Source organism: Schistocerca piceifrons, chromosome 7 (assembly GCF_021461385.2).
Source record: "Schistocerca piceifrons isolate TAMUIC-IGC-003096 chromosome 7, iqSchPice1.1, whole genome shotgun sequence".
NCBI classification, from domain to species: Eukaryota; Metazoa; Arthropoda; class Insecta; order Orthoptera; family Acrididae; genus Schistocerca; species Schistocerca piceifrons.
In genome coordinates this window covers 585063924-585079029 of record NC_060144.1, presented here as the reverse complement: position 1 = coordinate 585079029, position 15106 = coordinate 585063924, and positions in this window count along the sequence as shown.

Here is a 15106-nt window from a genome sequence, read left to right as displayed (position 1 = left end):
AACGTCGTCAATGACGAAAGAGGTTTGAGTATGACTACAAAACTGAATCCCAACCGTTCCAATGGAAATGTCGAATACCGAGTGCGACCCGAAGGTTCTTCGTCGTTTGTGCGGGCATCCCGAAAAAAATTGCGGAATTTACGCCAAATCAATTAGCAGAAATGCAGTTGCTCACACGTCACTCCTTACTCGTAAATTTTTGACCAGTAACAACTGGTTACTTTGCTTCCATCTCACGGGTATCTTCCTTCCCCCACTGCCGCCCCCCCCCCCCCCGCACCCTCCCCCCACCCCCTCCCTCGTTCCCAGCGCAACCACACACAGCGATTTCGTCCTATTTACAAATCTGAAAAGACCTTGGAACGACGACATATTGTCAGCACTACAGAGAGAACTAAACGCCATACAAGGAATTTCCCATCCTGAAGCGCTTCGGTACACTGGCATCAATGTGTCATTTGTCATTGGAAGTACTTTTAAGATGACAAAATAAATGCAGTTGCATAGATAACTGAGAAGAACTAAAACTTTGTTATTTTTTTATCGTACCTTATATGCTGTGGAGCTTTAACCATACACACAAAATGCACTGTCTTTTTGGAAATTCGAGGAGATAGGTGTAAAAGACTACCTTAAGTGTTACGCAATTCACCTCAGGAAACTGAGGAAAGAACGTGTACATTTCGATCCATGCTGGATTGTCAAAAAAAGTTCTGGTCTGGTCTGGTCTGGTCTGGTCTCGTGATGTGAGATGAGATAGTCAGCGGAGTCTCGCCATTAACCTCTCTGTACTTTTCTACTGTTCTTGTTCTTTTCACTGATTAGGTGGTACTGTTGAGTTTCATTTGTATTTTCGGCTCCTGTGAGAGATCATAAAATTGAAGAAACAAGAAACGATTAACTTGTGCTCTCTACAACTGCGTGGTCGGAAAAAAAAGAAAGGTACGGGCAGTATAGAAAACTCTTTTATGTGTTAATAATTCCAGAATTATGTAGCCCAAGGATGGAGAAAATATATTGTTGAGTTGTATTACTGACGGCGCTGTCTTTAATCAAATACTGTTAAGTTATTACTTAAATTTTCTAGCGTTTTCAATTGCCGTCGGTTTCCTGGGAACGATTAACATTTTAAGTTTGTGCTAAAAAACACGGCGCAAGGGTATAGGTGTGGCCGCGATTTTTTAGACGCGCCAGCCACATATCTCTCGAAAACTGAACTAAACAACGTACTCGAAAACAGCGTACGGGCGTCTCGCGACTTGGCCCGTTGACTGGTGCTGTCTTATTTCGAAAGGAGTATCAGCGCAGATAACAACTGCTGCCGTGAATGGCTGAGCCAACAGGATCGCACTGACGTAATTTCGTGCGTTAGGTTTTGCTGTTTGCTGTAATTCTTCCACAATTTTGCAGTTTGCTGTAATTCTTCTGGGAATCCGTTATTTTTGTTGAATTAGCAAGAGATTTTGGAAGCTCTAGAGAAAGAAATTGCTCAAAAACTTACCCCTCATTTTGTCTTGGGAGGATTGTTATATTTTCTCTCATCATCATCATCTTATAATTCGTAATCTTTCAAATAACTGAAGTGAACGTGAAAAATGAATCTTGATGCTCGGCCCTTTTCTAGTACGTACCGGTATTACTCCAGAAGATACGTCAATTAATGCTTGTCTGTAACGCTTTATAAAACGCCATAAATGGCCGGTTTCCTAGGCGCAATTCGGGAGGACGACGGTTCAATCCCGCGTCCGGCCATCCTGATTTAGGTTTTCCGTGATTTCCCTAAATAGCTCCAGGCAAATGCCGGGATGGTTCCTTTGAAAGGGCACGGCCGGTTTCCTTCTCCATCCTTCCCTAATCCGATGAGACCGATGACCTCGCAGTTTGGTCTCTTCCCCCAAACCACCAACCACCATCCTAGGCGCAGTATTCCTTTAAGTGGTCGGTCTCCCAAGTGTGGAGACCGAGCCGCTCGTAAGAAAAAGTAAAGGTTTTGAATGGTGGTTTGGAATGTCAAAATAAGAAGCACCAAATTTGTTATACCGCGGAATGAAAGGGTGTCAAACTCGCATTGAACGAGAAAGCAATTACATTTCCCGTGTTTCAGTAAAGTAGAAATGGAATGTTTTTGTCGGGTGTTTGATAACAAACTTTTCGCACCATACCAGACTAAAATGCGGCTCAGTAAAATTCCTTTATGCGTGTGTGTCTCTCATTCGATTTCGTTTTTAGTTCAGAACGGCAGATCGATACATTTGAGCGTTGTAGACACTTCGGTAGTTCTTTCATTGTCGATTTTGAGTGTTTGATATTCACTTACACAATGGGCAAAAGTCAACAGACTTTAGAGCCAGCACCAGTCTCTGGTAACCGGGAAGGCAAATTTTTGGTCCGTTCGGGCTCGCCTTTTCGGACCGCAGTGGTAGACGGTCGGGTGGGCGTGGCTGTTTGCCGTGGAAACTCGGGACCGCTTGCCGCTTCATTTGAAAGCAGCGGCGGGCGAAGTAATGAAGTCTGTCGAGCGGAATTTTTGTGCAAAGCCGGCCGAGAGTGAGGCGTGGCGAGGCGAGGTGAGGTGAGCTGATGGCGGGCCAACTTGGCCGGCGCGCACCTGTGCCGCCGCCGGCAGTTGTTTTTACGGTGGTGGGGGTGGGGGCAGGGGAGGGGAGGGGAGTGTTTGCTCGCCCCCGCCACAGTGGTTACAGACCGGGCGGCAGTGCGGCGCGCTTGATGACCGTAGGGGCCCAGTGTGTGCGTAGAGCAGGCCAGAGCGCAGTGGGGCTGCGCCAGCTAGCGACTCGCTGCTAGTAGTTTCAGCATCGCGGAGAGCCGCGCCGGCTTTGCGTGGCCCGGCCGAGTTGCCGGCTGCTGGATTACCACCAGAGTGGAACACGCGCGCCAGTGAGCGATCTGACTTACGAGCAGTCGAGCCGCGAACCACAGCCAGTGTTGCACCCTTGGCGTTCGCTGTTTTCACCGACTCTCAGATCCGTTAGCTCAGCTGTTTTCAGACGTGATCATCTCCACAATCTCTTTCTCTCTCTCGCACACGTAACACGAATACACTCGTTATTCACTGATCACTTCTTGGCCTGCAGCAGAGAGCAGTTCGCGCTGAAACTGGCAGAGCTTTTCGCAGTCCACTACGGAATTTGGGACAGTATTTTTTTGTAACGAAATTTCGAATCGTTTCTCAAGAAGCCCCCTTAAAATTTTACTGGGATATTTCAGTAATAATATCCCACGTTCTATGTTTATTTGACTGAATAAAATTAGGCTCTTCAGGTTCTGTCTTATGCGGAGCAGGGTTTCACCCATACAGAATTTATTTACATCATAGTTAACTAAGAAATAAAAAATTTAATATGACAGATAATAATTAGTTAGTATTAATAGAATTGAAAATTATTTCAATGTATGTCGAGACAATGCAAGTGAATAGTCTTATCAAAAATACTATAAAGTTAATACTAGAGGTAAAGGTGGATAAATGGGCCCCCACTCTGTTTTTTATATAACACCTTTTATTTTTAGTATAATCACCTGAAATTAACATAAAACATTTCTCTAGTATGTCCTGCAATAGTTACATGTTTTGGTTCAACGTTTTAATATTTAAAACAAAATTTTATTTTTTTCCTGATACTCTGCATTCTGTTGCGTCAAGAATTTGTGCTGGTAATATGGGCCCCAAGATAATTTGAAATATAAAGAACCAAAAATTTGAAAAAAATAATTTTATTAAATTTTTCTGTATAATGAAAGAAAGATACACTCGGAACATTGTTAATTAGTCTACTGGTGGGATGATTTTCACAGCCTACGCCTAGCCTATTTACAGTAGTCACACACAGAAGCATCTTTTTCGCATCCAGCGCATTCGTTGTGAGCCCACATCTCGCAGGCTATACACTGGACCCAAAGTTCACCTTTTGTGTCCTTCGAAAAAAATTCCTTCACAAAATAGACATACAGCGTCGTCAACATCAGGGACAGAAACACCAACTTTTTTATTTCTTGTGCAAAGCTGGTAGGCCATGCGCCTGACGTCATTTCTGGTAAGGCCGTAGAATTTGGATTCCATAATGAGAAGATATTTAACCAGTTCGTCCTCAAGTCCCTGTGGTAAACCGGTGGAAAGCCTTTGGAGCGTAGAACGAGGGACAGAGTACACTTTAACCGCTTTTTTCAACCCCATTTTTTTCTCTTTAATAGCTACAATAGCATTTTCCATATTTGCTTTGTCCCACTATTACCGTGTCGATTTTTTTGGGAGTACAAGATGTGTTCGAGGCATCTGAAACATAAAGAGTTGCAGTATTTGTAAATGGTCCCATAAAATCTGATTGATTTTACGGGGCCCATAATACCAGCAGCAAAAGCGGCCCATATATCCACCATCGCCATCTTGGGAGAAACGATTTTGCCTACGGTTAGTTTGGTTCGGAACCGACGTTAATTAACGTAAAAGGGTATCCCAACAGCAAGCCAAATACGTACCTTACCTTAGTTTTACTAATAGCATGTTAGAAATTTGAGTTTTATTCAAGTAAACACTAACCTTTCAAACTTTTGATGACAGCGAAAACATGACAGGTACTTCCAAATATGTAGGGGGCACATAATACCAGCAGGGGCCCATTTTTCCACCTTTGTCTCTACTAGTTGTCATTGTGGTGGTGGTGGTGGTGGTGGTGGTGGTGGTGGTTCTGCTGCTGCTGCTTTTTTTTAGGCAACAGCCCAGCGCTTATCACTGCTGAAATATGAGGAAGTTATATACACCGTCCAGTCACTTTCGTGTAATCGCCCGCCAGTAGCCTGAATCACCAGCTTGTGCAGTGCGGACCGCTGCGAGGCGTGCAGGTAGAGAGTCAATGTGGTTCTCCCAGGTACCGACACGGATGTGGAGCGGCGTCAACTCAGGCGCCGCGGCCGTCTGCGCTGGGTTTCTCGGCCGAGGGTCCGTGGCGCGAACACCGATTCAGGTGGTCCCACAGATTGTCGGCTGCGTTTAAATCCGGGCAGTTTGGTGACCAGTGGAGCACGGGCTCTTCGAACAACGCAGGGACACAGCGAGCAGCGAGCTGTGTGACACTTGCACTCTCCTGCTTGTAGAAACCACCGTGAAACGCCGTGCTGAACCCGCAGGACTGCACAAGTGGTAGGAATTGTGGAAGGCGGCCAGAATGAGCGGCTGTCAGTTACACTCCAAACATAACACTTTATTTAGTTCTCCAAACATTACAGCACAACTTCTAAGCTTGACTATCGACTGAAAACGTCTTTAATGCTAAAACGGCTGAAGGCCCATGAATTAAATACAACTGCTATTCTTTTTTTTTTCTTTTAGAGGCAGAAGGCTCTAGGCTTTAACCTAAAATAGTATTTAAGCGCAAGCGATGTAAAACTTGACCAGTCAGATAGATAAAGTTTTTAAAAACGGCTGAAGGGCCATAAATTTAAAACAAGATAACTACAATAACCTTTCAACAGGCAGAAGGCCCAAGCTTTATGATCAATAAGAAACCTTACTTCAAAACGGCTGAAGGCCTTTGTTTAAAAAAAAAACTGCAACCAATTTTCCAAGGCAGAAGGCCCAAAGCTTTTAAGGTTAAATAGTATTTAAGCGCAAGTGATGTAAGACTCGATAAGTAAGAATCCAACATTTTAAAGCGGCTGAAGGCCCATCATTTTAAGAACAACACAACTACAATAAATTTTCAACAGGCAGAAGGGACACAGCTTATCTTGATAAGTAAGATCCTTAAAACTTAAAGCGGCTGAAGGCCGATGCTTTTAAAAAACGATACTATAAATTTTAAACGGGCGGAAAGCCTTTGATTTTAAAAACACAATTACAAGCATACAAGTTCAAACAATCGGCTATGAGCAATTACAAACGAACAAATAAACGCCAATAAGAATGGCAGTATAGGCAACGCTGCTCAGAAGTTCCCAGGGGGCTCGGTCTGCCCTTGAAATCTTAATGTTCGCTTCATGAGACAAGAAGTCGGCCCAACTACTCTCGATCCGCCGGCAACACAACCAAGAGGCAGTCAGGGACCCAACAACGAGACGACTTGCTAACCACCGACCAGTATACGAGGATTCCAAAGCCAAAGCGTTACAGACACAGCCGCCCACAACCAAATATACATTAAGCTGTGAAAAACTACACACCATGTGGGACAGCGACGACAGGTGAGGAAAGGATAGTCTACTGCCTGAATTTACGTCAGCGACCAGTGCAGGTAACCGGAACACTAACAGCCACAAAGCAGAAAATTCCGCTGGTGCACTTGAATTTCAAATCGACAAATATTGTTAGTTCCACCACACGGCGGCTAAATCTTCACCAACTCGAACACTCGCTGTTGCTCCCAGGAATACCACCAACAGCGAACCACCGACCAACGGGACAATGTGAACAGACGTGGCTTCGGTAATTGAATCACCACTCAACTTTCATGTCCTGGGGCGGTGAGCCACGAACCCCGCAGCACTCGGAACAGCGCCCACACGCTCCGACACTGCGTAGAGACCGCCAGCGGGCCCGGCCGACCGCGCCGCGTGGAGACTTGCTTGCTGATCCGCTACAACCGACCGACTGGCTGCACACCGCCAAGCCGGAACTATAAACACCGGACCTGAGATGGTATACGGTGCAAATATCGATGCACACCGCTGCTGCCACACGCAGAAAGAGGAGGAACCACGGCATAACCGCAATAACTGCGGGAAACCGAACGCAGAGTAACAGCCAAGTTTTAAAGCAATGCATGTGCCGGGGTCAGCACGGCTGTGGACTCGCATTCGGGAGGACGACGGCCATCCTGATTTTGGTTTTCCGTGATTTCCTTAAATCTCATCAGGCAAATGCCGGGATGGTTCCTTTGAAAAGTGCAAGGCCGACTTTCTTATCCATCCTTCCGTAATCCGATGAGACCGATGACCTCGCAGTTTGGTCTCCTCCCCCCCCCCCCCAAAAAAAAAAAAAAAAAAAATACAATCCACTCAGCACGGCTCACATTGTGCGAAGGAAAACCAAACTGCATGTAGGGTTGGACATGGTCCTCAAGAATAGGTGCATACTTGTGTTGATCCATTCTGCCTTTCAGAATGATGAGGTCACCCAGTGAATGCCACTAACACACCCTGCAGGCCTCTACGCTGCTTATATTGTTGCAAGCTGTTTGCTTTCTCTCATTTCTACATATACATCTACATCCATACTCCGCAAGCCACCTGACGGTGTGGTTCAAATGGCTCTGAGCACTATGGGACTTAACATCTATGGTCATCAGTCGCCTAGAACTTAGAACTACTTAAACCTAACTAACCTAAGGACAACACACAACACCCAGTCATCAAGACGCAGAGAAAACCCCCTTACCCCGCCGGGAATCGAACCCGGGCGTGGGAAGCGAGAACGCTACCGCACGCCTGACGGTGTGTGGCGGAGGGTACCTTGAGTACCTCTGTCGGTTCTCCCTTCTATTCCAGTCTCGTATTGTTCGTGGGAAGGAGGATTGTCGGTATGCCTCTGTGTGGGCTCTAATCTCTCTGATTTTATCCTCATGGTCTCTTCGCGAGATATACGTAGGAGGGAGCAATATACTGCTTGACTCTTCGGTGAAGGTATGTTCTCGAAACCTTAACAAAAGCTCGTACCGAGCTACTGAGCGTCTCTCCTGCAGAGTCTTCCACTGGAGTTTATCTATCATCTCCGTAACGCTTTCGCGATTACTAAATGATCCTGTAACGAAGCGCGCTGCTCTCCGTTGGATCTTCTCTATCTCTTCTATCGACCCTATCTGGTACGGATCCCACACTGCTGAGCAGTATTCAAGCGGTGGGCGAACAAACGTGGCAACTTCCTTTGCTTTCGGATTGCATTTCCTTAGGATTCTTCCAATGAATCTCAGTGTGGAATCTGCTTTACCGACGATCAACTTTATATGTTCATTCCATTTTAAATCACTCCTAATGCCTACTCCCAGATAATTTATGGAATTAACTGCTTCCAGTTGCTGACCTGCTATTTTGTAGCTAGATGATACGGGATCTATCTTTCTATGTATTCGCAGCACATTACACTTGTCTACATTAAGATTCAATTGCCATTCCCTGCACCATGCGTCAATTCGCTGCAGATCCTCCTGCATTTCAGTACAATTTTCCATTGTTACAGCCTCTCAATATACTACAGCATCATCCGCAAAAAGCCTCAGTGAACTTCCGATGTCATCCACCAGGTCATTTATGTATATTGTGAATAGCAACGGTACTACGACACTCCCCTGCACACCTGAAATCACTCGTACTTCGGAAGACTTCTCTCCATTGAGAATGACATGCTGCGCCCTGTTATCTAGGAACTCTACAATCCAATTACACAATTGGTCTGATAGTCCATATGCTCTTACTTTGTTCATTAAACGACTGTGAGGAACTGTATCAAACGCCTTGCGGAAGTCAAGAAACACGGCATCTACCTGGGAACCCGTGTCTATGGCCTTCTGAGTCTCGTGGACGAATAGCGCGAGCTGGGTTTCACACGACCGTCTTTTTCGAAACCCATGCTGATTGCTACAGAGTAGATTTCTAGTCTCCAGAAAAGTCATTATACTCGAACATAATACGTGTTCCAAAATCCTACAACTGATCGACGTTAGATATATAGGTCAATAGTTCTGCACATCTGTTCGACGTCCCTTCTTGAAAACGGGGATGACCTGTACCGTTTTCCAATCCTTTGGAACGCTACGCTCTTCTAGAGACCTACGGTACACCGCTACAAGAAGGGGGGCAAGTTCCTTCGCGTACTCGTGTAAAATCGAACTGGTATCCCATCAGGTCCAGCGGCCTTTCCTATTTTGAGCGATTTTAATTGTTTCTCTATCCCTCTGTCGTCTATTTCGATATCTACCATTTTGTTATCCGTACGACAATCTAGAGAAGGAACTACAGTGCAGTCTTCCTCTGTGAAACAGCTTTGGAAAAACACATTTCTCGCCGTTAACCGTCAAGGCGACCTGTCCAATCGAGCATAAACGTGATTCATGTGGAAAGGCCACCTGCCTCCACGCGGTGGACGTCCAGTGCATATTCCAGCCTTCGTCGCAGACGGACGGCTGTCAGCTCCGGTGCGTGGACCAGACGCCAGCTGTGCAGGCCCACGCGATGTAACGTTCGCTGTGCTGTCGTTGAGCAGACAGTCACTATCGGTGGCCCCTTTGTTCTTCTGGACTGTTAGTTGCTCAACATTTGCGCGACTGTCCGCAGCCGTCGTTCCCCCGTGCCATCTACGGCCCGTGGTGCACCACAGTTGCGTCGGCTTTGGATGGCACCGTTTTACCGTGCACGGTATACTTTGACCACGGCGACAATCGGTTTACAAGCTTAGCAGTTTCTGAAATGCTTCCCCCCCCCCCAAAGCCAGTGATCGTGGCGGTTTGGACGTCAGACAACTCGCTCCGTTTGTGCATTATGACAGTGACTGCACTGTTCCCGCGTCATCTTGACGCACTTTACTTACCCTACCCTGCTGCTGCTGCTGCAGCCACGTGGTTATTTCACGGTGACATCGAATATAGGCTGTGGCATACTACACTACTGGCCATTAAAATGGCTACACCAAGAAGAAATGCAGATGATAAAGAGGTATTCATTGGACAAATATATTATACTAGAACTCACATGTGATCACATTTTCACGCAATTCGGATCCATAGATCCTGAGAAATCAGTACCCAGAACTACCACCTCTGGCCGTAATAACGGCCTTGATACGCCTGGGCATTGAGCTTGGATGGCGTGTAAAGGTACAGCTGCCCATGCAGCTTCAACACGATACCACAGTTCATCAAGAGTAGTGACTGGCGTATTGTGACGAGCCAGTTGCTCGGCTACCATTGACCAGACGTTTTCAATTGGTGAGAGATCTAGAGATTGTGCCGGCCAGGGCAGCTCAAAAATGGTTCAAATGGCTCTGAGCACTATGGGACTTAACATCTGTGGTCATCAGTCCCCTAGAACTTAGAACTACTTAAACCTAACTAACCTAAGGACATCACACACATCCATGCCCGTGGGAGGATTCGAACCTGCGACCGTAGCAGTCGCGCGGTTCCGGACTGAGCGCCTAGAACCGCTAGGCCAGGACAGCAGTCGAACATTTTCTGCATCCAGAAAAGCCCGTACAGGACCTGCAACATGCGGTCGTGCATTATCCTGCTGAAATGTAGGGTTTCGCAGGGATCGAATGAAGGGTAGAGCCACGGGTCGTAACACATCTGAAATGTAACGTCCACTGTTCAAAGTGCCGTCAATGCGAACAAGAGGTGACCGAGACGTGTAACCAATGGCACGTACGGCGATGACGAATACACGCTTCCATTGTGCGTTCACCGCGATGTCGCCAAATATGGATGCGACCATCGTGATGCTGTAAATACAACCTGGATTCATCCGAAAAAATAACGTTTTGCCATTCGTGCACCCAGGTTCGTCGTCGAGTACACCATCGCAGGCGCTCCTGTCTGTGATGCAGCGTCAAGGGTAACCGCGGCCGTGGTCTCCGAGCTGATAGTCCATGCTTCTGCAAACGTCGTCGAAGTGTTCGTGGAGATGGTTGTTGTCTTCCAAACGTCCCCATCTGATGAGTCAGGGATCGAGACGTGGCTGCACGATTCGTTACAGCCGTGCGGATAAGATCCCTGTCATCCCGACTGTTAGTGATACGAGGCCGTTGGGATCCAACACGGCGTTCCGTATTACCCTCCTGAACCCACCGATTCCATATTCTGCTAACAGTCATTGGATCTCGACCAACGCGAGCAGCAATGTCGCGATACGAAACACCGCAATCGCGATAGGCTCCAATCCGACCTTCATCAAAGTCGGAAACGTGATGGTACGCATTTCTCCTCCTTACACGAGGCATCACAACAACGTTTTACCAGGCAACGCCGGTCAACTGCTGTTTGTGTATGAGAAATCGCTTGGAAACTTTCCTCATGTCAGCACGTTGTAGGTGTCGCCACCGGTGCCAACCTTGTGTGAATGCTTTGAAAAGCTAATCATTTGCATATGACAGCATCTTCTTCCTATCGGTTAAATTTCGCGTCTGTAGAACGTCATCTTCGTGGTGTAGCAATTTTAATGGCGAGTAGTGTACTTTCTGTCAGAGAGGTCAAAATATTGGAAGAGCTGTTGACAAAGAGTTCAAGATACGAACACGACAAAAAAATAAAAAAAGTTAATGCAGTCGAATGGGATCAGGTGATCCCGAAGAAAGCGGAGTTGGAAAGGAGAAAAGTACTAGATTAGTTTTGCTATTTGTCACCAAAATAATTGACCATGGCCGAAGCAGAGTAGATATAAAATGCAGACTGTCTATACCCACAAAAGGACTGCTGATTAACAGGAGTTTTTAAAAATAAATTTTAAATTTAAGTGTTTGGAACTACTTTCTGTAGGTATTTGTCTGGAGTGTAGCTTTGTACAGATATTAAACGTGGACGATAAAGCCGGCCGGGGTGGCCGAGCGGTTCTAGGCGCTTCAGTGCGGAACCGCGCGACTGCTGCGGTCGCAGGTTCGAATCCTGCCTCGGGCATGGATGTGTGTGATGTCCTTAGGTTAGTTAGGTTTAAGTAGTTCTAAGTCTAGGGGACTGATTACCTCAGATGTGAAGTCCGATAATGGTCAGAGCCATTTGAACCATTTTTGTGGCCGATAAACACTTCGGACGAGAGGAGAACAGAAGCTTTCTAAATATGTTGCTCTAGGAGAACGCTATACGGGGGGATCGAATAACTAATGAGGAAGTACTAAATCAAATTACGTTAAAAAGTAATTTATGCCACGGTTTGCCTAAAAAAAAGTGATAGCTAACACATATCCCAAGGCATCGAAGAATTGTCAAATAGGTAATGGAGGGATGTATGAGGAGTAAAAACTGCAAAAAGAAGCCAAAGTCTGAATTCAATAAGTAGGTTCAGATGGATGTCAGTTGCAACAGCTATGCCGACGAGACACTGGTGCGCGGAACTGCATCATAGTGGCTGTGTGGTGTTTGTCTTTCAGTCCGAAGACTAGTTTGAACGTGCTGTGCAAGCCTCTTCGTCTCATGTATTGCGAAAAGACGTAGAAGCATTGTGAGCCACGACTCAATTAAATTTGGTGTATAGACAAAAAGATATGAAGTCCTCAAAGTGATTAAAAGATGTGCACGCGTTCATCATGAGCAGCAGTGTAGGACTTAGTACAATGGGGATTCTTCGTGGACCGAGCTTCTAGTTGAAGGCAGTGACAACGCAAAGTAGTGCTTAAACAGCTTTGGGTACCTTGGACGGGAGTTGAATCGTCGGCCACCTGTTACGGAGAAGTGAAAACTGTCTTTGTGCGGCCGCGCCTGCCAGTCGGTTGGCCGACGAAGTTTCCAGTTGGAGGCGTCCGTCTAAATTTCCAGCAGAATGCGTAGCAGAGACAGCTGGAGCGAGGAAGGTACAGCCCGGGAGAACAGTAGGGCCAAGTATACACAACCCTGGGAAACAGTGCATTGCCAACAAAGAAAAACTCATTAAAGTGACCCGCCATCTTCGACTTGTTCCAGAGGCAAGACGAGGAAAGACGGACCAAAGAAGTCCCAACAGGAACGAGAAGAAACTTTTCGGTAGCGGAAAGCAAGTAGCTTTCCCCGGGAGCCCAGATCCTGGGCGACTTTCTCGTGGCTGCTGAATATATACGGCCTCGTCTGGAAGAAATTCGAGAATGAAGTAACCATTTCGGAAGGTTTCTCTTCCACATATAACCCCCGAATGTTGTGCATACAGAAAGATAATCAGAATTTCCGTGACTCGTAAAGTGAACTTGGGTTGGTCGCCGCACTTCATCGCCACACATTTATTTTACGTCTGAAAGCGCATGAAACAGCTTTGAGTTTTGCGCTGTATTCTTACGTACGAGTGAACACTGGCAATGCCTAAGAATAATTGGCACTTGTTTCCATGTAACGCAACCACTGAACGAACAAAACGTTATGAAAAAACGACTAGTGAAACAAGAGTAACTTAAATAAAAAAATTGTGCTTATTAGTTGCAGTATCGGCCGCATACAGGATGTTTCAAAATGAATATTGCTGCACTCCTTTCACAAACTGCGACAAGGTCGCAAATCGAACAGTGATCCAGAAAATGTAGAATAACTGTACTTATCGCCGTCTGTGATAACAAACTTGTTAGGTCCTCAGACCATCTCAAATCTTCAGCAAAACGTGGGAATAACACACAAACAACAAATAATCCACTTGTTGTTTATGTGTTTTTTGTAAAGTTCTTATGGGACTTAACTGCTAAGGTCATCAGTCCCTAAGCTTAACACTGGACTCGCATTCGGGAGGACGACGGTTCAATCCCGCGTCCGGCCATCCTGATTTAGGTTTTCCGTGATTTCCCTAAATCACTCCAGGCAAATGCCGTGATGGTTCCTCTGAAAGGGCACGGCCGACTTCCTTCCCCATCCTTCCCTAATCCAATGAGACCGATGACCTCGCTGTCTGGTCTCCTTCCCCAAACAACCGAACCGAACCCAACCCCAACCCCCCTAAGCTTACACACTACTTAAATTATCCTAAGGACAGACACATACACCCATGCCCGATGGAGGATTTGAACCTCCGCCGGGACCAGCCACACAGTCTGTGACTGCAACGCCCTACACCGCTCGGCTAGTCCCGCGCGGCTGTGTTATTTCCAGCTTAAAACAACCATGTGGCTAAGTCATTGTCGATGATGTGGCGCAGACCAATAGCGAAATTGTGCGTGACCCACTGAAGTGTCCGAAAATCGATGCTGTCGATGACCTGTATGGTTGTTTTCAGCCCAGAAATGGTTTTGGGGTTATTGCTTTACACTTTGTCGTTAATATAGCCCCACAAAAAGGAGTCGCATGTGTTCAAAACTGGAGAATATGGCGGCCAATCGAGGCCCATGCCAGTGGCCCCTGGGTACCCCAGAGTCAGAATGCGGTCCCTCAAAGTGCTCCTTTGTGGAATCAAATAACTTCCCCGTTTCGATGGAGGCTAGCTCCGTCTTACATGAACCACCTCCTGTCGAAGTCAAGGTGACTTTGGTTAACGGGAATGAAATCATCTTCCAAAACCTTCACGTACCGTTCGGTTCACCGTGTTATCGAGGAATATCGCACCGATTATTCCGTGACTGGACATTTCACACCACACAGTCAATCATTGAGGGTGAAGAGACTTCTCGATGGGAAATGGGTATTCTCAGCCCCCCAAATGCTCCAGTTTTGCTTGTTGACGAACCCATCCAAATGATAGTCGGTTTCATCGGTAAACCAAACCATACAATTCCCACCATGCCCCGCGGACAACCGTGCAATTTGAACGTCCTCACGCAAACCGTTCAGAAGTTATGACGATTTCATTTCATGTAGTTGAGTAATTGTCACCCTGTTGAATGCAAATGTGAACATACACAATTTGCGTTTCTGGGGCCTCCACAAGATGGCACAATTGCAGTTGAGTGTTTTTATGCCGTATCCCGGCGGAAAGTTTATGGGCCCTACTTTCTCGGCGAAGCAACTGTAACTTGTGTTTCCTGTGTTCATGCGATAGAACCACGGCTCTTTACGCAATTGGAAGAAGCTGATCCACAGAACTTTATTTGGCAGCTAGATTGTACGCCGCCTCAGTGGCATAACTCAGTACGCAATTGATTAAACGACTTTGTGCCCGACTGCTGGATTGGCCGGGAGTTTTACCTTTTGGGGCTCGTAAAGGATACTGTGTGTGTGTGTGTGTGTGTGTGTGTGTGTGTGTGTGTGTGTGTCACGGCTACCAGCTGATCCACCCGACTATGGAAATAGCATGGTTGCAACAATTACTCCAAGCCTCGGGAAGAACTCTCCTATCGATGTATGACGAAGGCTGCTCACATTGAAACTTGTAAGAAAAACTGTTTGAGTTGCTCTTTCATTTGGTGTACTATTTATAAATTGTAACCTGAAAGTAAGAAGTGCTACAAACCTTTAGAAACACCATGTATTGTGTAAGTGAGGAATGGTAACAACAATAGGAAGAA